Source organism: Rhinatrema bivittatum, chromosome 2 (genome assembly GCF_901001135.1).
Source record: "Rhinatrema bivittatum chromosome 2, aRhiBiv1.1, whole genome shotgun sequence".
NCBI lineage: Eukaryota > Metazoa > Chordata > Amphibia > Gymnophiona > Rhinatrematidae > Rhinatrema > Rhinatrema bivittatum.
This window is the reverse complement of record NC_042616.1, coordinates 524,532,223-524,558,628: the sequence shown is the minus strand read 5'-3', so window position 1 is coordinate 524,558,628 and position 26,406 is coordinate 524,532,223. Positions and strand designations below refer to the sequence as shown.

The window sequence follows — 26,406 nt, the reverse complement described above, 5'->3', positions numbered from 1 at the left end:
GGGGGGGGGGGAATTTAAAAAAACAATGCGTGGTGATGCGATCAGCTCTAGACCAGTTCCCTCCCGGTTTGCTCCAATTAAGGAGTGGACTGGATGGGAACTTTCCTATCCCCCTTCCTACTCTGCCTCCCTTTTCCCCTTTCTTCCCCAACCCCTTTCCCTACCTTTATTTTTTTTATTTCAGAACTAACATCATCTGAATAGATGATGTAAGTTTCACGTGCCAGCCAGCTGCCGGCGCGCATTTCACCAGGACAGGGTCTAATGGCCGCTGTCCTGGCCGGCCCCTTCCCTGCCTCTCCCTGCCCAGAACTTGGCCCCTGGCCCGCTCCTTTTCGATAAGCCGTCACTTCTGCATGTATCAGGTGTTACGTGTGTGGCCGAGCCCTTTCTAAAATGCACTCGGCGCACACACGGCCCGGCCACACGTGTAACTCCTGGTATTTGCGCATGTGGGCCATCGAAAATTCTGGCGTAAGTCAACTTGATTAATAGCAGTTAATTGACTTCTCCAACAACTTCTCCAAACTTCCTTTAAACCAGCTACACTAACTGCACTAGCCACACCCTTAATTGTGCTTTGAGTGAAAAATAACTTTCTCCGATTAGTTTTAAATGTGCTACTTGCTAACTTCATGGAATGCCCCCTAGTCCTTCTATTATCTGAAAGAGTAAATAACCGATTCACATTTACCCACTGTAGACCTCTCATGATTTTAAAGACCCCTTCATATTCCCCTTAGCCGTCTCTTCTCCAACTGAACAGTCCTAACCTCTTTAGCCTTTTCTCATGGGGAGCTCTTCCATCCCCTTTATCATTTTGGTCACCTTTCTCTGTACTTTCTCTAGTGCAACTATATCTTTTTTGAGATTTGGTGACCAGAATTATACACAGTTCTCAAGGAGTGGTCTCACCATGGAACAATACAGAGGCATTATGGCATTTTCCGTTTTATTCACCATTCCCTTCCTAATAATTCCTAACATTCTGTTTGCTTTCTTGACTGTTGCAGCACACTGAGCTGATGACTTCCATGTATTGTCCACTATGACGCCTAGATCTTTTTCCTTGTTGTGTAGCTTCTAATATTACTACAGCATGGGTTATTTTTCCCCATATGCATCACCTTGCACTTGTTCACATTAAATTTCATCTGCCATTTGGGTGCCTAATCGTCCATTCTCACAAGGTCCTCCTGCAATTTATCACTGCTTGTGATTTAATTACTCTTAATAATTTTGTATCATCTGCAGATTTGATTACCTCACTCGTATTCCCAGCATCCTCCAGGAGAGGATGTTGAGGCCTTTGATCCCCTATCATTGTTCTTGTGGAGGATGTTATGCTGAGGCTTCTGAAAGAGGAATTAATCGTTCAGGATGGAGGATTTGTGAGAGAGAGAATGCAGGGAGCAGGGTGGAAGGGATTAAGAGAGAGAGAGAGAGGGTGGTATTGGGATAAGAGAGAGATTGGTGGGGGGCAGTGTGGGAGAAGTGAGAAAGATAAACTGGTGAGGAGACAGACTGGTTGGAGGATTCAGAGAAACTTGTGGGAACAGGATAGGGCTGAGACAGAGACTAGTGAAGACAGAGTTGGGGGATAAGAAAGTCAGAGAGACTGGAGAGAAGATTGAATGAGGCACCCCTCCCCCTAGTCTGTTTGATCCGGTGCTTTCTGATTCCTTGGCTCTTGGTGTGTAAAAGGTTGGCCACCTCTGTTGTAAGGAGATCTAGGCTTAGCTCAGCTCAGATTCCTTATGTTTTTGCACATTCAAAAAATCATATAACTGTGACCTGGATGAAAAAATAACCCATATGTTTTTGTTGAGAAATACTTATATTTACAAGAGTTCTGCATAGAAAAATTGCCACAAATATCATCTACATCGTGATGAAAATTAAGAAATCTCCTCCTCCTTTCTTAGGTAATCCTAGGCAGTATGGTTTTACTAGAGGGAGATCATTTCAGACAAATCTGATCAAGTTCTTCAATTGAGAGAACAGAGAATTAGATTAAAGAGATGAACTGAATATAGCGTACTTAGATTTCAGCAAAGTCTTTGAAACTTTATTACCATAAGAGGTTCACAAATAAACATAGTAGTGTAAGGGTCGGACCTGAGGTAGTAGGCTGGATGAAAAACTAGTTGAAGGATAGAAAGGTGATCAGTGAGTGCCTCAGCGATCGGTCTTGGGACAGTTGTGAGTGATATTGTGGAGGGGTTGGGAGGACTTTTTTCAGATTACATTAATGTAAACACCCACCTATGGAAGGGGCCACACAAATTATTCCACCTCATAGTTTAGAATAGGCATGTGTAACATGCCCATGCTACTAAAGGCTCTCCTGGGGGTAGGGAATAGAGGCTGGAGCAGAAAAAAATAAAATAAAAAACACAAAATAATAGTATTATAAGTAAGAGAAGCAAAATAAGTGCATGCACATTTACATAACACATTTAGGCCTAGATTCATCAAAATGCTATAAACAAAGCAGAAATATGGCACGTTAGCATCTGTGATTAAACAAAGGGAATGGTTAGAGAAGTTTCTGATATACCGCATCGCATAAGTAAGTTTTGCAACTTGTGATAATTTATCACATTGCATGTCATTTTATGCGTCGTTGGACATTTTTTATGTGGTGCATTATTTTCTTTGTTTACGTATACTGGGTTCCTGCAGCTGCCTATTTGAAGGTGTATCAGGCATGGGAGAGGAGGTGAGTTTTGGTTGGAATTTAGTATAGATTCAAAGTGGTATCTGAGTTGTCCTGTTTAGTGTTATCTGTTTACTTTCATCTTTTGTCTTTATCTCTATATGGACGTCTTTGTGTGTTTGTCAGTTTTGTCATTTTTTTTTTTAGTAGAGTTGGAGGAGTGGTTGAGGAGTGCAGAGTGGTGGAGAGGATGGAACATGGAAGGTGTGAAGAGAGAGGAGAGGTAGGAGGAGGGCAGGAGAAGTAGTAGGAGGAGTAAGAGTAGGGACAGGAGTAGAGATAGGGAGGTGGGAAGGGATAGGAGGTGAAGGAGACGGGGTAGGCAGGTGAGTATGGTGGGAGGAGGACGTCAGGGTAGGGAAAAACAAAGAGGGAAAGGGGGAGTTGGCAGGCCAGGTGCAGAAGAGGATTGAGGAAGGAAGGAGAGTGGGGAGTTAGGAGCAAAGGAGAAGAAAAGTGACACCTCTTCGGAAGTGGAAGTGGCAATCCGCTCATCTGGCAGCCACTCAGCAGGTTGGACTCGTCTTCGCGCATACAAATTCAGCATCGAGGGTGATGATTCAGATCAATTGAATCAAATTATGGTGAACCTGGAAGATGTGGTAGGCCTGATTGACAAATTTAAGAGTAGTTAATTACCTGGACTGGATAGTATACAATCCAGGATTCTGAAAGAACTAAAAAATGAAATTTCAAATCTATTAGTAAAAATGTGTAAACTACCATTAAAATCATCTGATGTAGTTGAAGATTGGAAGATGGGCAATGTAATCCCTATATTTAAAAAGGTATCCAGGGGTGATCCGGGAAACTATAGACCGGTGAGCCTGACTTCAGTGCTGGGAAAAATTGTGGAAACTGATATAAAGAATAAAATAACAAAACATTTAGATAGACATGGTTTGATGAGACACAGCCAGCATGGATTTACCCAAGGGAAGTCTTGCCTCACAAATCTCCTAAATTTTTTTGAAGGGATGAATAAACATGGACAAATGTGAACAGGTAGATGTGGTGTATTTATATTTTCAGAAGGCGTTTGACAAAGTCCCACATGAGAGGCTTCTAAGAAAACTAAAAAGTCATGGGACAGGAGGTGATGTCCTTTTGTGGATTGCAAGTTGGTTAAAAGACAGGTAACAGAGAAGGATTAAATGGTCAGTTTTCACAGTGGAAAAAGGTAAACAGTGGAGTGCCTCAGGGATCTGTACTTGGACTGGTGCTTTTCAATATATTTATAAATGATCTGGAAAGGGGTATAATGAGGAGGTGATCTAATAGGCGGATGACACAAAATTATGCAGAGTAGTTAAATCTCAAGCAGATTGTGATGAATTGTAGGAAGACCTTGCGAGACTAGAAGATTGGGCTTCCAAGTGGCAGATGAAATTTATCATGGACAAGTGCAAAGTGATGCATATAGGGAAAAATAACCCTTCTGTAGTTACACAATGTTAGGTTCTATCTTAGGAGTTACCACCCAGGAAAGAGAGCTAGGCATCATAGTGGATAATACATTGAAATTGTCGGCCCAGTGTGCTGTGGTGATCAAAAAAGCAAACAGAATGTTAGGAATTATTAACAATGGAATGGAAAATGAAACGGAGGATATCATAATGCCTCTGAATCGCTCCTTGTGAGACTGCACCTTGAATACAGTGTGCAGTTCTGGACACTGCATCTCAAAAAAGATATAGCAGCAATGTGGAAGAGCAGAGAAGGTGACCAAAATGATAAGAGGCATGGAACGGTTGCCCTATGAGGAAAGCTAAAGAAGTTAGGGCTGTTCAGTTTGGAGAAGAGACGACTGAGGGGGAATATGATAAAAGTCTATAAAATCATGAAAGGACTTGAACAAGTTAATGTAAATTGGTTATTTACTCTCTCAGATAATAGAAGGGCCAGGGGGCATTCCATGAATTTAGCAGGTAGCTCATTTAAAACAATTTGAAGAAAATTCTTTTTCACTCAGCACATAGATAAGGTCTAGAATTCATTGCCATAGGATGTGGTTATAGCAGTTAGTATAACTGGGTTTAAAAAAGGTTTGTATAAGTTCCTAGAGGATAAATCCATAAACTGCTATGATGGTAATTAATAAGCAATAGTAGCTTGTGATCTAATGTTTTGGTACTTGCCAGGTAATTGTAACTTGGATTTGCCACTGTTGGAAACAGGATTCCGGGCTTGATGGACCCTTAGTCTGACCCAGTATGGCATGTTTTAGGTTCTTATGATCTGTGTTCCATTGTGAAGATCTATCAACTCTTCCAAACGATGAGCCTTCTCTCTGGGTCTATAGTCAGAAGCCTACTTGAAAAGTGCATAAAGCACTCGGCTTTGTTCATCTCTAGGGAGCTGAAATATGCAGCTGCAGGTTCCAGACCCAGAGAGTACATAGTATACATGTAAATCTTGTGTGGTGTTAGGTGATGTGTCACTAATCACCCCACCAAAGATTACTTAAGGCCCTTTACTTGTGACCTCACTCCAGTTAAAAGGCACTCAATAAAAAAGGTTTTTTAGGTATGACTGGTTAAAAAAATAAGTCATTTTCTTGCAGTCTGCTAGAACACTGTGTCAGCTGCTATGTGACAACTGAGGATGAGTCACACAGGTATGAAGAATAGAGGTTCCCCATTGCCTAAGAGCAGACAGTGATGAGGCCTGCTGTTGTTTAGACCAAGCAGATTTCAACAGACTGTCTCCTACCCCTGCACTACCTTGGTTTGGTGATCTGTATATACCTCTTACCTAAAGCTGATCCCACACAGAGATCATCCTTAGCTAAGAAGTATGTATAGATTAACAACCCAAGGTAGTATATGTGTGAGAGCCAGTCTGTTGAAGTCTGCCTGATCTCAAACAACAGTAATATAATGTGACTCAATGATAGCCAAAAATAAGAAACAATCAAAATAATAAAGATTTGGCTATAGAAAAAGAACTCAATGTATAATAGTCTAGCAACCGTCATATATTGCCACAGTGAGCTCTGAGCTTATATTATCAAGCCCATGAGACACTGGGCTTGTCTAATCATAGGTTGCTGGAAGACAAACAGGTGCTGACACTGTGTGAAAAAACTACTGTGTAAGCACTTATCTTGTTCCACAAATGACAAGGTAGTATATGTAGTCCTGAAGTGATGCTCCAACACTGCGGTGTTTCAGAGAATTTGACTCCTTCCTCAGGGATCCTCCAGGTGATAATATACTGACAGTTCTATGTGGAAACAAAAAAAGTTCTTAAATATGCCTGTGTGACTAAAGCAACAAAAATGCAATACCGGGCTGATGGATAAAGACTTACAGAACCTGTTGATTGCGGTCATTCTGAGAAGCTACAAGACCGCTTGTGAAATATCGCTAAAAACAAAAAATGAACAGTGAATGCCCAACCTTCTTGTTATTCATCCAAAGAAGTGTCGGCATGAAAACGAGTTGCCTTGTTGGTGTGAGTACTTGCATGCACAATGAAGGTGCAGCCTCACAGCGATTTGTGCCGCTTGATGACAGGAGAGGTACGGGCGAAAACGCCGGATTTAAAGGCAAATCCTCCGACTGAAACTGAGCCGGCAGGAAATGACGTGTATCTGGGGATTGCTTGCACTAATTGAAATACCATATATGGGCAATGACATCACAATAGCGGCCATTTTGAAAAACGGCGAATGAGAAGGATTTTGGCTGGTTATGTTGCCTTAAAAGGGCATTGACGTCACGATGTCGGCCATTTTGACAAGCACTGAAGGGATTCCAAAGGGTAATCCTAGTAAGTAAGTATCTGGGGATTGCTTGCACTAATTGAAATATCATATATGGGCAATGACGTCATGATAGCGGCCATTTTGAAAAACGACAAATGAAAAGGGTTTTGGCTGATTATGTTGTCTTAAAAGGGCACTGACGTCACAATGTCGGCCATTTTGACAAGCACTGAAGGGATTCCAAAAGGGTAATCTTAGTAAGGAAACTAGGTGATGAAACAAAAGTAAACATCTTAAACGCGATCAAATAAGAGAGAACCATTCGACTTTTTCATTTAGTCCCCGTGGTTCTGTGGAACATAAACGAAAAATCCAGCGATTTTCTTTGTAATTTAATTGCGACAATCTGTCTCCTCCTCTCCAATGGGGGGGGGGAATGTGTTCCAAAATGATCCATTTGAAATCTTCAAAAGTATGAGCATGTAGTATACTATGTTGGACCACAGGGGCTTTAATATCTTTGTTGTTGATTCTACTACGGTGCTCGATAAGTCGGATCCGAAGTTTGCGCCGCGTGCGCCCTACATAAATTTTGTTGCATGGACATTGTAGTGCATAAATTACAAAATCTGTGTTACAATTGACTGCGTATTTTTGTATAATTTGAAAACCTGTTTGAGGATCTTTCCATCGAGTGCCTACAATAGCTGAAGCACAGAATGAACATTTGCCACATGCTGTTTGTCCTCCTTGTGGTGATATGGAACAAGTTTGTGGTGCAGCTCTGACTATTCTTTGCTTGATGTTAATGCCACGAGTGTATGCGAACATAGGAGGTTCGCGAAAAAATGAATGGGGACTGAGTACATGCCAATTCTTCATAATGGCTTGTTTGATGTATGATGTAAGCTCTGTATATTGAAGAACGCAGATTAAACTTGGCGTCTCATTACGTTGTTTGTATTGTAACAATTGTGTTCTATCTGAAAATGTGTCTCTCTTGTGTGCTTTGCGAATAACATGAGACGGGTAACCTCTTTCTAAAAATCTATTATGTAGTTGATCAGCTTGTGCGTGAAAATCACTGGTATCTGAGCAGAGTCTACGGAGCCGAAAAAATTGGCCCACTGGTAACCCTTCTTTGAATTTTCTGGGATGGTGACTCTCAAAACGGAGGTAGTTATTCCGATCTGTGGGCTTCTGTAGACTCTGCTCAGATGGCGCCAGATGGCGCCGGCCATCCAGTGCTCCTACCATGTGACAGGGGCCGGCCAATGGCACGGATACCCTGTCACATGGTAAGGGCAAAGGGGCATTGGCACCATTTTTTTTTTAGAACAGCTGATGCCTGGGAACGGGAAATCTGTCCCCAAGGCCCCCCTGGATCTCTCCTCTCCCCGAGGCCCCCCTGGATCTCTCCCCGAGGCCCCCCTGGACCACCAGGTAATTTTAAAAGGTTTTGGGGGGGTCGGGAGGGGGGGTCGATTTAAAGGGTCGGGTGGGGTTTTTTTTTTAGCAGCGCGGGCCTCCCTAAAAAAAAAAGGGTCGGGAGGGTGGGGGAGGCTAAGGGGGGTCGATTTAAAGGGTCGGGTGGGTTGTTTTTTTTTTATTGGGCCATCGGCGCCATTTTAATTAGTAGCAGCCAAAATGGCGCCGATGGCCCGAGAGCGGGAAATCGCGCCGGGACCCCCCCCCCCCACTGGACCACCAGGTAACTTAACATTTTGGGGGGTTCGGGAGGGTGGGGGAGGGTAAGGAATTGGTTTAAAGGGTCGGGGTGGGTTTAGGGGTTGTTTTGGTGTGCCGGTTTCCCCGCCCTCCCCCAAATAATTCCCGTGCCCTATTTAACGATCAATACAAATGCCCCTGACGATAAATCGGGGGCATTTGTATTGTATCGTGCACTCTAACGATTTAGAACGATTTTAAAATTATCTGACGATAATTTTAATCGTTCAAAAACGATTCACATCCCTAATATGTAATGCCTTGGAGTGGTCTAAGACAGGAGAAGGTTGGAGAACAGACCAGGCTGGAGTCTTCTGCTTTTCAACAGTTTAATTACAACAAGTCCAGCAAGACAGAATAAAAAATGGCTGCTTACCTCAGCAGACTGACAATGCAAGAACAATTTTCAAAAAGGGCACAGCACTCCATTACAGCTTCCTTCTTCTACCTGGGGCCTCTCTCCTCTCTCAGGGCCTAACCTTTTTAACCCCTGGCTCAGGGAAACGCCCCACCCGAGAATCCCTTTCTTGTCTGTCTTAAGGTGGACCGGGCCAGATAGCTGGAGCCGGTCCTTTAAGGGAATCTGAGGCTTTCTTTCAGGTACTCTATCAAAGTATGATTGTGATAGATTTGCATATATTGGAGACCCAGGGTATATAAATCATCTCATTTGCATTGATTGTGGAAATCCTGAAAACCCAATTGGCTAGTTGTGCCTCCAAGAGTGTATTGGAAAATACTGGGGTAGATTTTCAAAGGGGTACGCTCGTAGGATACGCGCGTACCCCCCGAAAACCTACCCCAAACCCCCCCTGCGTGCGCCGAGCCTATTTTGCATAGGCTCGGCGGCGCACGCGCGCAAGTCCCGGGGCTTGCATGGAGAGGCGTGCCGGGGGGCATGGCGGACGTGACGCGGCGTTTCGGGGGCGTGGCAGGGTGATGCGACGTTTCGGGGGCGGCACCGCGGGCGTGGTTTCGGCCCGGGGCATTCCGGGGGCATGGCTGCGCCCTCCGGAACAGCCCCCGGGTCAGGTGATGGCGCGCGCAAATTTACGTCTGCCTCCGGCAGGCGTAAATCCGGCAATAAAGGTAGGGGGGGTTTAGATAGGGCCGGGGGGGGGGGGGTAGGTTAGGGAGGGGAAGGTGAGGAGAGGGCGAAAGAAAGTTCCCTCCGATTTCGGAGCGACCTCGGAGGGAACGGAGGCAGGCTGCGCGGCTCGGCGCGCGCAGGCTGCCCAAAATTGGCAGCCTTGCATGCGCCGATCCCGGATTTTAATGGATACGTGCGGCTATGCGCGTATCTATTGAAATCCCGCGTACTCTTGTTTGCGCCTGGTGCGCGAACAAAAGTACGCGTTCGCGCTAAATTATAAAATCTACCCCACTGTGTTAGTCCTCCGACAAAGGTTTGGACCCTAGTGGTAGAGTAATCGCCTACCTTGAGTGGAGTGGCAGTGAGGAATGAACCCCAAGGGTTGTCCAGATCCAGGGCCAGTGATGGGACAATACTCCAAGGCAGTCCCGAATCGGAGCAGGCAGTGACACAGCAGGTCCAAGACCAGTCCGGGTTCAGGGCAGGCAGCAAGACAGCAGATCCAAATAACAGTCCGGGTTTGGGCAGGCAGCAAGACAGATTCAAATAACAGTTTGGGTATAGAGGAAGAGACAGCAACCAAGAAATCACCAGCACAAGCAAGCCTGTAGCCGAGGCACTTGTTGTGCTGAGAGTCTGGATTTAAATGGCCATTTTCCCGTGCTCCGTGCTGGCCTGTCAGAAACGTCAACTTCAGGGGGCAGAGCTTTCAGGTGTCTTGAACCTCACATAACAGTACACGGCCGTGCCGATGATGGAGGAGAGCCATGCGAAGTCGGGGGGTGTCCCCCGGACCTGAGGTGCGTCGTAACAACTGTGCTAATCAAGTAGCGCAATTGATATCATACTCATCTGTTTTCTGCTACTTTCGGTTGGCAGGTCTGGGTGAATTGGTAGAGTTCAGGGTAAAGTATTAAGAGGGTCTCATTGAGCTGGAGATAGACTGGGTGAACTGGCTGAGGTATTGGAAAATTGATGATTTCAAATATGCACATATTTAAAAAATTACCTTTTTCCATGTATAAATCAGGGTTTTAGGGATTTGGGCCTAGATTCATCATTCCCGAGGAATGATGAGCTGCCACGGTAAAGGGGGTGGGGTGGAGCGAAAAAAGGAGCAGGGTGAGCTAGTGTGCAGCCGGCGCATCACTGCGATGCAGTTTTGTCTGCCACGGTTCAGACATGCCGCACACTATCACCCTCATAGCGCCACGCTAAAAAGTGGAGCTATTTCCTGCGCTACTGCCAGCGATAATGACCAAAACATTACCGCCGGCAGCAGTGCCACCACCCCATTTCCCTAAACTCCTCCCTAACTCCACCCCTTCCCCTAATTTTAATTCTTCCGCCACGTTAAGCCAATTATCGCATGCGTAATACCCTAATGCATGCAATAATCGGCTATTGCACCTTAGACAATTACTCCATTGGGTTTTTTTGTGCAAAATATGTTGCAAAAGTCGGCCGAACGGGACTGCAGCCAGACTCCTCCACCTACTGGCACGGCCGACTCTGCCTCCTCAGACCCAGGAACCTCGCTTCAGCCAGTGGTTGCGGCCGGTGAGCCGCACCACGGCCTTCCTCCCGGGCCGCCACGCCTACGCCGCGTGCAGGATGGCATGCTGGCGTCTCCTGCCCTGGCCTTCCTCCTGACCCCCGGCTTCCCAGGCACGTGTGCACGCCACTTGACCCCTTTTCAGGGGTCACAACTGGAGGGGCCCGGACTCCTCCTCCCAAGCCTTCAACTATTTAAGGCAGGGCCTGCTTCTCCGGCCTTGCCTTGGCTACTCCTGGCTCCAGTTCCTGTTTGGATTCTCCGTCGTCTAATTCCTGATTTCTGTTTCTCCGTGCCAAGACCCTTGCCTGCCTGACTACGAGATACGCTGCCTGCCAAGAACCTTGCCTGCCTGACTACGAGATACGCTGCCTGCCAAGAATCTTGCCAGCCTTTCCACCAGATACGCCGTCTGCCTAGATCCTTGCCTGCCGGACGTGAGTGTCACCACCTGCCTGAGACCCCATGTAAGTCCAGCCAGCCCCGGTACCCAAGGGCTCAACCTGCGGGGAACGAGGGCTGGTAGTGGTGAAGGTCCTGTGGGGTCTCTGATCTCCTATAGCCTCGCCTACCATCGGAAGGGTCCCCTTGGGCTCCTCCCCATTGGTTCCCTATTCTGCCAGCCCAAGGATCCACTCTCGTAATAAAATATACACATGTATATTTATAAATTAGAGAAAGTTTGAGCTTTCATTGCATTGCGAAACATTTGTATGTACTAAAACGTACATGCATATTTTGGGGGCAGATTAATGCATGCTTTATAATCTGTGTGGGCTGATACGCGCAGATTATAAAATATTATAGTAGATTTCCCCATGTCCATATATGCATGCATATGGGGCTGCGTGGAGTTCTTTAAAAGTTATCCTTTAAGAGAATAAATATGAGATATTTCACTCTAATTTGCAAGTCTTGTACAACATAATATAATTTACTGCAGTGCTGCTTAAAGCATGTTTTCCATGCATTAATAGAAATTACTAAAAGAAATCAGCTGTTTTGTCTAGTATTGAAGAATACTATGAAAGTATTCGTTGCTAGATTTTGTTATCTTCTATGAATGATGAAATATCCAGATACATTTACCTGACATTTAATATGCTATAACAGTGTAGCTGAAGATTGCTGTATATATTTAATTAAGACTTGATGTGTTTGGCTTATGGAACGTGTTATGAAACATTTTTCATTTTTTGCTGCTTGGGAGAACAGATTAGTGATGCTGTGGATATTGCAAAAATATATATTAATGTAAAATGTTAATGGGTTAAAAAATGGCCAAGCATCTTTGAATTGAAAGCAGAAACAGAATTAGTGCTTTTTTAAAAGGAAATTGATACTAACAGTACATAGCAAATAGTGCATGAAATCTAAAGCCATTAAAAACGAGAGATCTGTTTTGATCTGTGGTCAGTGATCTGGGTATAGTAGTTTCTTTCAGGTAAACAGATATAATTCAGAGTCACAAATATAATTATTTATATATGTAGCCCTGTTTGAAAAACTCTCTTCCTTCATGCAGCAGGAGGTGAGGTTGTCTTTTCTTAATATTTAATGGGCATAGTTCTGCCAGAATGTGTCCCCAAACTGCTTGAAATAAAAGTATGCCCATCACATAATTAATGGCTCTATTAAAAGAAAAAAAAATTCTGTCGACTGCATGTACAGTCATTGTTTGACTCATAAGACTCTACCCTATGAAAGTGAGGCCAGTCAGAGAAAACAGCATTTCATTTTATTTCCTGGCGATAACTAAATTAAAATCCGCTGTGATGTGACCATTCTGTTGTGGAGTCTTGCAGGTTTTTGTTATTGAAAAAGAAGTTATAATGTGCTCAGGATTGGGGAGAGGGTACTGGTACTCTTATATCCAACTTAAAGATAGTTATACATTCATTGTTTTAATTTAGATATTTTTTGTATAGCAAGTGATATAAGTTTTTCTTTTGATTCTAGAGCAAAGAAAAACATAACCGTTCTCAAATGCTGTTGACAGAAGTAAACTAGCACCAGTTGTCATTCTCCCAGTCAGGCCCTAAAGTAACAATTGGGTGAGCAGTAGGTGTCATGACCCATGGTTATTGCATATACAGTGGCTTGCATGGACAACTGTTGACAACATTTAAGTCATTTTGTGAGAGAACTTTTGTTGCATGTGTTTTTCACATCCTTGAATTCAGTCATGCTTGTAAGTCTTATTATGATCATTCTCTTGCTCTTTCTCTTAGAGTTACTTTGCCAGTGACTGCAGAGTGAAAAAGGCTTATGAACATTTACCAGTTTTTCCTGCTCCTCATTGTCAGACAGTCTGTTGGGAATTACCCAATGGCACCATGATCAGGCACAGGATCGCACTCGGATGTGATTTTCACGATGTGATAGCATAGATGAGGAATATTTATAGTAACTATTATATGTAAAAAATTGAACATGATTTGGCGTAGGCACACATTTGTAAAAGTTGAAAAATAAGTTTTACCACTGCATGTAGATGCTTGCAGAAATAAGTGGATTTGGGGAGGACAACCTTTGTCTGAAGCCAGAAGGAGCACTGCCATGTCAGTGCTGGGTGCCCTTCACCACCAACATGTTCACTGCAGCCTGCTGCGTCATTCTTCTTGGTCTTCTTTGGCTGCTGATTGCAACCAATAAACTGGGGGAGTCCATCTTGCCGCCACACTTCTATGCCACAGGAACTACCATCAGAAATCCTAGCAATGGAGACTATCTTGTCTGTCGGGCAGGCTTTCTCTTTCTGCAGAGCAGTCCAGCCAGCTTTCAGAGGATGGAAAGTGATGCTGGGCACTGCCAATTAGGACATTCCCCAAGAGTTTTCCTCTCTGAGACAACTGAAGTCTCTGCCCTAATTGCTATCATCTTTATTGGGGTCATGGATTAGTATCCTTCCACCACTTGGTTCAGAGCAAAGGTCTATGGGGATCCCTTCAGACCCTTTACCTAACCTGCCAATGCATTCTTCTCCACCCAAATACCTTTCATATCCTAGATTCTTGGACAAGTTGTGTAAAGCAATCAAAGTCAAAATCCATGGGGACAAGGATCTGCTTGTGCACGAAGGTCTTTGGACTACTTCTGATTCTGGAAGCCCCTTTTGCACCAGCAGCAATGCCAGTCCAAAAGATTCTGTGGAATATAAATGCAAGAATGTGGGATAATTTGTACTTCTCCCCCCAGCAGCCAGTAAATTGGGCCTTCAGTAGAGTTATACAAGCTCCTGGTTTTGGTATGGTCCATTGTTGCACCCTTCTGTAGTACTGGAGTTGGCCTTTAAGCGAGCATAAAAGACAAATATTTTCCAACACAACCCAAGGTAAGGACCCCAGGTTGTTGGACAGTTTTGGGAAGAAAGTCTTTTAGAGCTCAACACCAACATTGTGGCTCAACAACTTTATATGATGCAATACTTATATGACTGCATTGACAAGTTGAAACCTCTGGTAGAGTCTCTGGACAGGGAGCAGAAGTGCTATCAACAGGTACTTCTGGATGTAGAAGAATGTGAGATCCATCTCATTTGGTCAACATCCGAGTCCTTTGACACCGTATCAAGATCCTCTGTAACAGTCATTGGAGTATGCCAGATGGCCTGATTGAGAGCCAGCAGCTTCATGAGGATGTTCATGACAAGTTGGCTGATGTCCCATATTCTGGGGACAATCTATTCATGGATAAGATCAGCAGAAATCATTGCCAAGGTTAAGGAACGGAATATGGCCATTTATTCTGTCAATTAGAGCAGATCAGACTTCTTTCTCCACTTTAAACGCTCTTTCTTCTAGAGATGCGCCTTCCACCAATTTCAGTGGCTCCACCTGCACAGCTGCAACAGCAGCTTCCAGCTCTTAGTCATCTGTATGGGAGAATGTATGGGAAGAGCTAGGAAAACTGAAAGTGGCAAAGCCATGGGGCCTGATGAGGTTCATTCCAGGATACTGAGGGAGCTCAGAGATGTGCTGGCGGTTCCGCTGCGTGACCTGTTCAATAGATCCCTAGAACAGGAGTGGTATGAGTGATTGGAGAAGAGCGGTGGTGGTCCCGCTTCACAAGAGTGGAAGCAGAGAGGAAGCTGGAAACTACAGGACAGTTAGCCTCACCTCAGTGGTGGGAAAAGTAATGGAGCCGCTGCTGAAAGAAAGAATAGTGAACTATCTACAGTCAGAAGAATTGCTGGACCAGAAACAGCATGGATTCACCAGGGGAAGGTCCTGTCAGACAAATCTGATGTTCTCTGTAAGACATTATTCTACATTCTGTCAATTTTATTGTTACAATGTAAACCGAATTGATTAGTAACTTTGTTGCTAGAACTTCGGTATATAAAACTGTTAAATAAATAAATAAATAAATAAATAAATATTTGCTATAAATGAATTGTTAATGTGTTAATGTGATATTTTATTGTTATTGCTTAATTACTAAAATATTAATGCTATAAGAAGCATTCGTTTCACAGCTCATCTGCTTTCTTGCATAACTGAGCCATGTTCCTATTCTTGATAAAATAATCCATTAGTATAATTATGATCTTGTCTGAGTACAGGTGCTATTTTTTTTTTTTTTTTTGGTATAGTGATAAGAGAAGGTATAAGATGTAATGGAAGTGGTTCTAAAATGTATATGTAAAATATTTCTAGTCATAAAGCTAAATATTAGCACATCCTACAGGGACTACATGGCTTGTAGGTTGCTAGTTTCTTAAGATCATTCTATAGAAAATGAAAAGGAAGTTTAACCTTAAATTTTTTGGCTACTAGTGACCCTTTTCTAATGACCTAATGCAATGGGGTAACCTTAGTAACCAGAGCCAGACCAATGTTTGGATTGTGGGAAGCTTAATTCATAGTTTATTCCTGGGGGGAGGGGGAGAATACAGTGGGAAAAGCATATTAAAATTATGATCTCTGATGACATTTTTGCTAGTTATAAAAATACAAGCCGTAAAGCCCGTTAAAACGGGCTACATCCCTCTGTCTCTCACCTCCCCCTCATTCTCTCTCCCCTCACTCTTCACCACCCCCCTCCCCCACCCACTCCTCTCCACCCTCCCTCTCCTCTCACTCAGTCCCCCCTCTCCCTCCCACTCAGTCCCCCTCTCCCTCCCTCCCACTCACTCAGTCCCCCTCTCCCTCCCTTCACCCACCTCCATTTCCTCCCGGCGCCGTAAGCGCGACTTCCCGCAACCCTCACCCGGCTCCATTAACTCCTCCCGCTCCTGCCGGCAGATCTCGGGGGGGGTCACTCCCGCGCGCGCGGCAGTGACCCCCCCGAGATCTGCCGGCAGATCTGGGGAGGAGAAGCAGCGGCACCGCGCGCGCGCGCGGTGCCGCTACTTCTCCTCCCGCTCCTGCCGGCAGATCTCGGTGGGGGGGCGCGGGAGTGACACCCCCCCCCCCGAGATCTGCCGGCAGATCTGGGGAGGAGAAGCAGCGGCACCGCGCGCGCGCGGCGCCGCTGCTTCTCCTCCCGCTCCTGCGGCCCCACCGCCATTTTTTTTTTCTGATCGACATCCTTGCCCGCACATGCGCAGTAGAGCTGCGCTCTACTGCGCATTTGCGGGCCGTCGGTCACAGGCCATTTATAAGGTAGATGATAGGATAATTATGATTCCCAAAAAAGGCCTGAATATGGAAAATATCCAGATCAGCACAATGAGCTGATTGTGACATTGTATGAAATACTTTATCTTCCCCTGCCTTTATCTTCTCATGTCTATACCCACTTAGGGATTGATGAAATAAGCTTGCATTAAAACTGTGCACTGAAATTCAATATACAGGGGTAGATTTTAAAAGAAGCGCGCGCCGAGCCGTGCTGCCTTCCCCCGTTCCCTCTCAGGCCGCTCCGAAATCGGAGCGGCCTGAGAGGGTACTTTCCTTCCCCCTAGCCTGACCTTCCCACCCCTTCCCTTAACCTTTCCACCCCCTTAGCCCTACTCTAACCCCCGACCTTTATTTTACCTTTTGCGCCTGCAGGCCGACTGCCAGCATGCGATCCCCGGCACAGCGGCAAATATGGCCGTTGTGCCGGGAGCCGACCACACCCCCACCCCTTTTGTAAAGCCCCGGGACTTACACGTGTCCCGGGGCTTTACAAAAGGGGCGGGGGTGTGGTCGGCTCCCGGCACAACGGCCATATTTGTTTCTTAAGATACATGCTAAAAAAATTTAACTCCTAATGCAATAAGCTAATGGTGTGCTAATGCATTGAGAGTTAAAAAAAAAACAAAACAAAACATGCAAACTTGAAAATGAGCATAAGACATGCTTTGTGCACATAAAATATATAAGCTACTAGCCCAGCATTGCAGTAATAGTGTGCCATGATTTGGGCTGAAAATTTACATTTGGAAGGTACCAGGAGGGTGGGTTGGGGTAGGGAGACCCTGGCGGGCAATTTCGGTCAACATCAATGTGAACTAGGGAGTGGGCAGGGGAGGTTAGTCCCAGACCCCCTTCAAATTTGACTGTATAAATCCAGTGTGAGGGGTTTGGGAGGGAGGGTATTGAAGGCTTGGCCTGACAGAGCCCATAATTTAGAGCTTCAGTGGGGCAGACTTGGATTGGGCCACTAGTCATGTAAGCTTCCTTTTTTTTTAAACTACAGTGTCACTTAACTGCTATATTATTTTAAATAAAGCCATTTAAAGTAAAATTATCCAGGCACACAAGGCCAGATAACTTTAGACCTACTCTCAGGCATGTCTGAGTTAGCCAGATAAATTATTCAGCAAACTCAACCCTGCTCTGCAACACCCCTTACTTATTTGGCTAACTTTTAACTGGATAAGTACCAGGGATATTCAAAACTTTCCATTTAGCTGGATAACGTCTGAGTTAACCAGTTAAATGGCTTTGAATATTGGCTTCTAGTTAGTCAAGAAGCACACAACATTGTGTGTTTGTGTTTTTACTACTGAATTGACTGTCTGTAGTATCTATAAATGGGGTGTATTGTAACATTAAAATGCCCTAGCCATAGCCAGTGCCACTTGTGATACGTTTAAGATTCTATCATGTCATTGGCATTAAAGGGCAGATAGAGCAAGAATGGAAGAGGAAGGTAAATCCTGTTCCTATATAGGGTCTAGGGCCAGTATGAGCAGCATTGATAGGAATATTGCCAGGAGTTCTGTGTTCAACTTAAAGACATTTTTTTGGAAGGGGAAAACTAGTTACAAAGACAGGGTCCAGTAAGCAGTTGGAACAACTGCTGCCAGTACCCGCTCCCATCAGCCCTGTTCCTATAGTGCACAGGCAGAAAAGGCAGAGTCAGTGGAGGTGGCATCAATGGTAGAGGACTGGGGTCATTAATGGAGCAGCAAAAACCAGTAGAGCACATTCTCCTGTTTCCTGCTGGACAGTGTCTGCAGAATATGTTTAGTACAGAAATTATTGAGTCAGATAAATCATGTCATGAATTTTTAGAATCTGAGGATATTCAACAATTAGTAGATGATGAGAGCTTGGTGAATCTAGTTGCTAGTGTGCTATCCATTGAGCAGCTGCAGGGGACAGTAAGTGATACTGTCTGGCCCAGGAGTAACCCCCTCCCCCCAAAAGGGCAGGTAGTGAAGAGTGTGAGAGAAGTCTTTAGTCTTGTATGACCTAGTCTTCCTTCAACCCTAATCCCAGTACCAGCACTCAAGTACGCAGAGACGGTAAGGGAACATCAGAGGTGGGAAGGCACTTTAGAGTTCTGGAGGACCAGTATTTTGTAGAATACATTCACTGTCAATATGCCATCAGTAAAGGAAAAATAGTGAGCCATCTTACAAACAGCGATATTCATTATCATTTGCGAAAGCACCTATTGGAGGCCCCCCAATAGTAGTCTGGGGAACCTGTCTTCCAAGCAAAGCAGCAGAAGCAGGAAAAGCAGAGAAAAGGCAAAGTCCATCTCTCAAGCCAACCTCCTGGCTCCTTCCCCAAGTGAGGTGGCAGACGAGCAGTCCCCATCCTAACATCAGCAGCAAGCCACCATGGAGCAAATAGGGCATGGGTAGGCAACTCTAGTCCTGGAGTGCCATAACAGGTCTGATTTCCAGGACATCTACAATGAATATGCATGACATATATTTGCATGCATAGCCTTCATTGTATACAAATATATCTCAACGCACAATTAAACTCTGGAATTTGTTGCCAGAGGATGTGGTTAGTGCAGTTAGTGTAGCTGTGTTTAAAAAAGGATTGGATAAGTTCTTGGAGGAGAAGTCCATTACCTGCTATTAATTAAGTTGACTTAGAAAATAGCCACTGCTATTACCAGTAACAGTAGCATGGAATAGACTTAGTTTTTGGGTACTTGCCAGGTTCTTTTGGCCTGGATTGGCCACTGTTGGAAACAGGATGCTGGGCTTGATGGACCCTTGGGGGCAGATTTTATAAATCTGCACACACGCGTACTTTTGTTTGCGCACCAGGCGTACGGCAGAGTGCGCATGTTATAAAATCGGGTGTAGATTTGTTCGCACCTGGTTGCGAGAATAAATCTACGCCCGCGCGCAGGTTTGAAGATCTGCCCCAGATTGTTTTATAACAAAATCAAGTATACAATTGTAAAGTATATTAAAAAAAACTTATTTAGACATATTTTATTTATTTAAGCATATTTATATACCGAGTTACGTTGGGAACATCACCTCGGTTTACAGGGAACTTAATGCAGCAAGAAGCTTTACAATGAACAAGTGACAAAATGAGGCAACAGGAAAATCAAGTAAAAAAGGTACTATACGTGAGCGAGAGGCAATGGCCGGAAGGAGGATACAGGTTTACAAGTAACTTAATGCAACAAGAGTTAAGTTGCGTAAAATACAGAAATACCTACATCACACACTCGCACGTCCCACCTTACATTACCATACAGCCATCTTCCATGCAACCATCTACCATACAGACATCGTGCAATAATGTATAGTGTTCTGTTTTATATATATATGTAGGACCGTCACTTATAGAGCCTGTGTAAATAGCATAGGCAGAGAAAACCAGATTAAGTTCACTTTATTATATTTTTGTCTGTTTTTGAAAATTGTGCAATTAACACATAAAATTTGTGTTCTGTGAGTCAAGCCAGTCGAAAAAATTTTTTCAAAACTATGTACTTACCTTAGTCATAATAAAGTGGACCTAGTCTGTTTTTCTCACCCTACATGCTGTTTACACAGGCTGTATAAGTGATGGTCCTACATATAGTGGTGCAAATTGAACCGGGATACTCATTACTTTTTATAAATAAATACAATTTTTGGGCCGAAACAAAATGTGGCACCAAACTGAACAGAACTGTAAAGATTTTCCACGCACATCACTATTGGCATATGGGCTAATAGTTTTTATTTAATGGTCCTCCTGTGTGTGATACCAGCAAATGAGTATGCTCAATGTGGTCCTTCTCTTCCTATTCCAGATGTTAATGACATGAAGGTACCATGCAAATGGTATCATATAAATCAGTGTTACCCAAACTAGTCCTTGGCCTCTTCCTATGCAGTTACATTTTCAAGATTTCCCTCATGAATATGCATTAAATATAATAGCATTCATTCGTGGTTATTTAAAAAAGCCTTTCCAGACCCCAACTGAACCTTAACTAACCATTAATAGAGCCTTAACTCACCATTAACAGACTCTCAGACTTTACCTTAACACGGTAAAATAACAACACTGCAAAACACCATAACTTAGCAAATACCAAAAAAATATTTTTGTAAATTTTGTTCGTTCTGTTAAACTTCCTATCGCCTTTTCTGCTCCCAGTTGTGTATTTCCCTGTTTTATTGTAACTGCAACGTTTTTAGTTTAACACCTTTTAATGTTTTTATTGTATCTTCTTTTGACACCCCTTTGTTAATTGTAAACCGGCATGATGTGATACCTATTGCGAATGCCGGTATAGAAAAAACACAAATAAAATAAATAAATAAAATATGTGCATACATTGCCTGAAAATCTAACTGGCTTGGGAGACAGGGAATAAAGAACTGGTCTGAGCACTACTGATACAAGGAATAGGAAGACTCGTGTATATTAAAAGGAGACTGATAATATACAGTATCTTGCTATTTACAAAGGAGGTCTTAAAGCTTCATAAAAGGATATTTGTTACGTTTGGCGGTCTGCAGGCTAACCACGTGAACCGCCGCTCGCATCGCCAGTCCCGAGCTGGCCAATTCATCTCCTGGCAGGACGCCACTCTTTGATGCTGGCTCGCACCATAAGGCAGGATGCCCCTGACTCCAATGTCCCTCTCTCCCTAGGCACATATGCAGGTCAGTCCCCTGCTTTTAAAGGGACCTATGGACCCTAGTGATGACATCAGTGCTGCCCTAAAAAAGGGCAGCTCCCCAGAAGCAACTTGCCGTAGCAACAGGTGCAGCAACCTTGAGTAGTGTATGTTGCTCTTCAGCTTGTTTCTGCCTTCATCTTAGACTGTTCCATTATTCATCCTAGCTTGTTCCAGTCTTTGTCTCAGCCTGTCCTACTCCTTGCCTGCCTTGCCTGTCTGTCTCAGCCCTATCTGTCCCTCCTCTTTCTTGGATGGAAAACGTGTTTGACCTCTGCCTAGAATCTGGTTATGCCTGTTTGCTGCCTGTCCTTGACCTCTTCCTGGACTTTGAATACATCTTACTGCCACCTGCCCTTGACACTCGCCTGGACCCTCAACACTTCTGTTCGCTGTTGACCTTTTGACTGTAGCCTTACCTTGGACTATCTATTCAGTCATCAGCAAAGACCCTCGCCTAAGTCTGCCAGCTCTATCACCCAAAGACTCAACCCGAGGGGAACAAGGGCTGGTAAAGGTGAAGATCCTGACAGTCTCTGCTGTGCCTGGGTCCTCCTGCTGATGGTGAGAACCTGCAGAGGTCCACCCTGCAGGTAGAGCCAATCTTTCCTCAGCTCAAAGGTTATCAAACACAACAACATTTATAAAGCTTTTCTGAGGTATTCAGGCTCTCAGAATTACAAATTTCTTAATACAGAATGTTAATATTTTTATTTGGAAAAAATACCAAATTATTCTTTTGCTGGATATTTATTTGGGAGGGAGAGTCAGTTTTCAGTAATACGCTCAATTGCAGAACATTTTTTAAGTTCCAAATTTGGGTGAATCAAGCCCAATAAGATTTATGACTGTGTATATAAAATCCTCAAAACCATAATAGAGCCTTGTTTGCAAACCTTTGTCTTGGCAGCAGCATTTTAGCTTGGCATACTTAGATTCATAAGAGATTTGAAGTCATTCTACCTGTTTTTGGCACAGCAGGGGAGAGTAACAGTTGAGTGGTATGCAACGATCCATGGATGAATTTATCAATTATATGGTACTCCTACTGCTGTTTTTCCCTTTCCATAGATAACTGCTCTTGGCATTAATTTTGTGAATAGATTCATAGCACATGAGCATTTGAATGGTACTGTTCATATTAAGTAATATGTCCAGATTTGATGAATGTCAAAAAATTACAGCTTTAAATTGTTGCAGCTGTGCATCATGAATACCAAATGCATATTTATAGCTAGCCAATTTCTCCATACTTTTTTTTTTATAAGGTATTTAATCCTGCTGCTTAAATGCTTACTTGGTTGGTACATGCTGAGCAAATAGTTGTTTGGAAAACAGCAGCTAAATTGTATACTGGACCCCTCAGTCCTCAACCATCTGTCTGATTAACTTGGTGTATTTGAACTATTAAGGCAATGTCATCTAAGCCTCAGTCTGTTTGACTTTGGTTTCTCCTTTGAAGAAACCTGCTGGAGAGCACAGGTTTTTTTTTTTTATAGCTGTCAGCATTTTCATGATCCAGTACTTGCTAAAGGCAAGGAAAACTTATGAAAAATAGAATTTCCATCTAACTCTCATCTGTATATTATTGCATGACCCAACAGAGCAGACAGGAATATATAAACTTTATTAAAAAGGTTTGACAATTTGCCTTAAGTTTATCCTGAAAAACAAGACTCTGCTGAGGTAAGGTAATGTATATAGCCTGTTTAGTTGACATACTAAGGGGCCTGTGCAGGAAACTTTAACATGTAATTAGAGTGCTACGCAGTAAGGTCTTAACATGTACATTAAAGAGCTCTGAAAAAACAATTAGCATGAGCATGCTAAAATTTGCCTGTCTACATATGCAAATGAAGCTTTACCATTGCGAGATAAATATTGTGGTATATTTATTTTATGTATTATTTATTTTAAAATTTTATATTCTGCCTTTTTCAAGAAGACTCTGTTCAGTTTGGATAACAAACTTGTATGCATAAATTCAGCTAAAAGAACACAATAATAAAATTAAAATACTCATTCTTCATGCTATTTACTAAGTGTTTCCTAATGGTACACTTTAATACTTTGGCCTTTTTTAATTTTTTAGATATACTGGCATTTAAATATTTTGTACATTATTTGGTGATAGCACAGTTAGATTATTGTAATGTTTTATGTATGGGCCTCCTTTGCAAACTCCAAATAGTTCAGAATGTTGCAGTGAGGATGATTTTGGGTAAATCCAAGAAGGAGCACGCGTCCCCAATTTTGTGCTCTGTACATTGGCTCTTTGTAGTTATCCAGACCAAGTTCCCACTGTTGACAGTGGTGATCTCAATCATGTAAGGAAATGGTCTGGGATACTTGTTTAGTAAACTCAGAAGGCTTTCTTCACTGTTGCATTTTTTGGGAGCTACATCTACCCTGGATAAGAGCGAACGTTTATTTTTTCAGTGGCAGCACCAAAGCTCTGGAATGACCTCCTCAGTGGAAGAAAATAAAATCGGTGTTTAGTTCTAAAGATGGTTCTGTGTAACGGTTTCTCTTAGGATGATTCATCAGGAAGCTTTGGTAGGGGTATGTCTAAATGGGGACTGTGTTCTTATATCTGCTGTCTAGAAGTAGTCCTTGCTATGTGGTCTTATTAGGGTACAAATGCCAGTCCTGGAGTGCCACAATACAGATTTCATTACAGGATATCTATAATAAATATACATGAGACATAAATATGCCTACACTTAATACAGAAAATAGGTGCTCTTTTTAATAGGCTACTTCCAAGTGTAGAATTTTGAAAGTGATTCTCTTTTCCTTCAAAGTATGCTTGTTTATGTTTGCCTGTTTTATTTGTAATGCCATTACTTTTGATTTTGAATACCATGTTTCATAGCTGGTTTTCAACTGGGAATGAGTTTAATAAGCATATATAAATAAATAAAATACTGTCTTGGACCAGGTGATGACTTGCTAATATGCATGCTGTCGGGATGGTCAGCTAACTGCATAAGGCCTGAAAAATTAAGGCCATGTACAGGAAAAAACACACTATAATTGTATCCATTCATCCTTGAGGATGAATACATTTGACCAGACTTCTCCTTTCCAAAAAAAAAATGCAGCCAACACATGATTTTGAAGGAATTCTTAGATATACATTCACACCACAAATATATCTTGTCAAACAAAAGAGTAGTCACGCATCATAGAGGTTCTTAAAGCATTATTTTACATTTCGCACTGTGCAAGGCATAGTGGTTTGAGATTTCACAGTGATATACAAACGAACAGGTTCCAACTTATTGGCATGATTGTCAAGGTCATTTTTCTGTCTTGATGTAGTTAGTCTGGCCAATGAGCACTGCAGCATTCAGAGGCTTGACTATGAATGGTAGGTTTTTTTTTTTGGGGGGGGGGGGGTGAGCCCCAATCCCCAATCCCTACAAGTAAAAGCAGGGGGCTGCCTTGCAGGAGTGCCCTCCTCTCCAATACAAAAAAGAAAGTTTTGACAGACCACGAGCCAGACAGGGCAGATATGTAGGAGGGGAAGAGAATGACAGACAGAGAGAGAGAGAAGGCGGTAACAGAGGGGATACATTGACTTACACTGGAGCACTTAAAATAATAAATCTGCCTGAATGTCCATAAGACAAATGTATTTCCATGGTTACCAGAAATGTCTTTGCTATCATTGATTTTGTTAGTGTGACCAAAGACCACTGTAGGGGTTCAGAGGTTTGAGTCTGAACAGTACTTGGAACTTCTAAAGTTTCTATGAGCTGACAAGTTGTAATCTGAGTGCAGAGTTCATTTCCATGAGCCTTAAGGCAGCAGCAGACTGCAAATGCAGCCATTGTGCTGCCTACCCTATAGGGTGGTTGTAGATGGGGGAATGGTCTCAGTCAGGATGGCCAGATTCCTCCCTGAGTTGCTGCCTGCCTGTTATGACCGTTGGTCGCAGATGGCTGCGACCGCGTCTACTCACGTCCTGCACCGTCCTGCTCCCCTCTCCGGGCCTGCTCGCAGCGCGGGCTAGTCTCCGCGTCCCCCATGGCTCCTCGTGGTGGTCGAGATACCGCCGCCACCCATGCCGATTCAGGGCTTTCCTAGGTGCGTGCGTGTGCATGCCACTGGGCCCTCTTTTGAATCCTCTTCGGCGGGAACCTTGGGGGCGTCCATGATAGATGATGTCTTCTATGGTTTTGAGGTGTTCGAGTGGATTCTTAGGTACTACGGTGATGGCCACTTCCACGGGGAGGAGCCCCGTGAGGATCCGCAGTACTAGGCTAGACTCTATACACGCAGACACAGAGGATATGTATTTATTATACAGCTTGGAGATACTGGCCAGGGGGTGGCAGTAGTGAGGTAATCCAGTAGAAGCAGTCCAGGGGTCCTCAGCAGAGGAGACCAGTCCCACACTTGAATAGATGGTAGGCAGCGCGAGGTAGTAGAGGAAGTCCCGGATGCAGACTCCCAGCGCTGAGCTGTAGGTGAGACAGACCGACAAGGTTAGATTACTCACTGAAGTAGATAGCTGTATTGATGGAGATCCTGGCAGGCAGAAGTAGTTGAATTGCAGGCATCAAGGCAGGGAAAGTAGGCCCTCGAGGAGCGAGTACCTGGTATCCCAGATAGGACCTGAAAGAAAGCATAAGGGCCCCCGAGGAGCGGGTACCCAGGTTAGAGATGAAAGACCCCGAAGCGGCAGAGCAGCTTAGACCGGAGGCGTTCCAATCCATTCACGATCCTTGCTAACTCACAGGCCGATACAGTAAAATCGGGGGGAGCGCCGGCGCTCCGAGGCGAGCGCCCGCTTTTCCAATGCGTGCCCAGGCCACTCTTCTGGGCACGCAATCCAGTATTTAAATGAGGGCCCGTGGTAAAAAGAGGGGCTAGGGACACTAGCTCGTCCCTAGCGCCTCCTTTTTGACAGAAGTGGCAGCTGTCAGCGGGTTTGACAGCCGACGCTCAATTTTGCCGGTGTCTATTCTCAAACCCGCTAACAGCCAAGGGTTTGGAAAATGGATGCCGGCATAATTGAGCGTCCGTCTTCCAACCCGCGGGCCACCGGCCGATTTAAAAATTTTTTTTTTTAATTTAAAATTTTTTTTAAATTTTGGGGCCTCCGACTTAATATCGCTATGATATTAAGTCGGAGGGTGTACAGAAAAGCAGTTTTTTCTGCTTTTCTGTACACTTCTCCGGTGCCGGCCGAAATTAGCGCCTGCCTTTGGGCAGGCGTTAATTTTTGAAAGTAAAATGTGTGGCTTCGCTGCACATTTTGCTTTCTGGATCGCACAGGAATA

General features: G+C 43.8%; 1 protein-coding gene across 2 annotated transcripts in view; it reads left to right on the top strand.

Annotated features, from left to right (window-relative positions):
- DCDC2 (doublecortin domain containing 2) overlaps positions 1 to 26,406 on the top strand; it is a 445,801-nt gene that overhangs the window by 287,369 nt on the left and 132,026 nt on the right. The window lies entirely within an intron of this gene.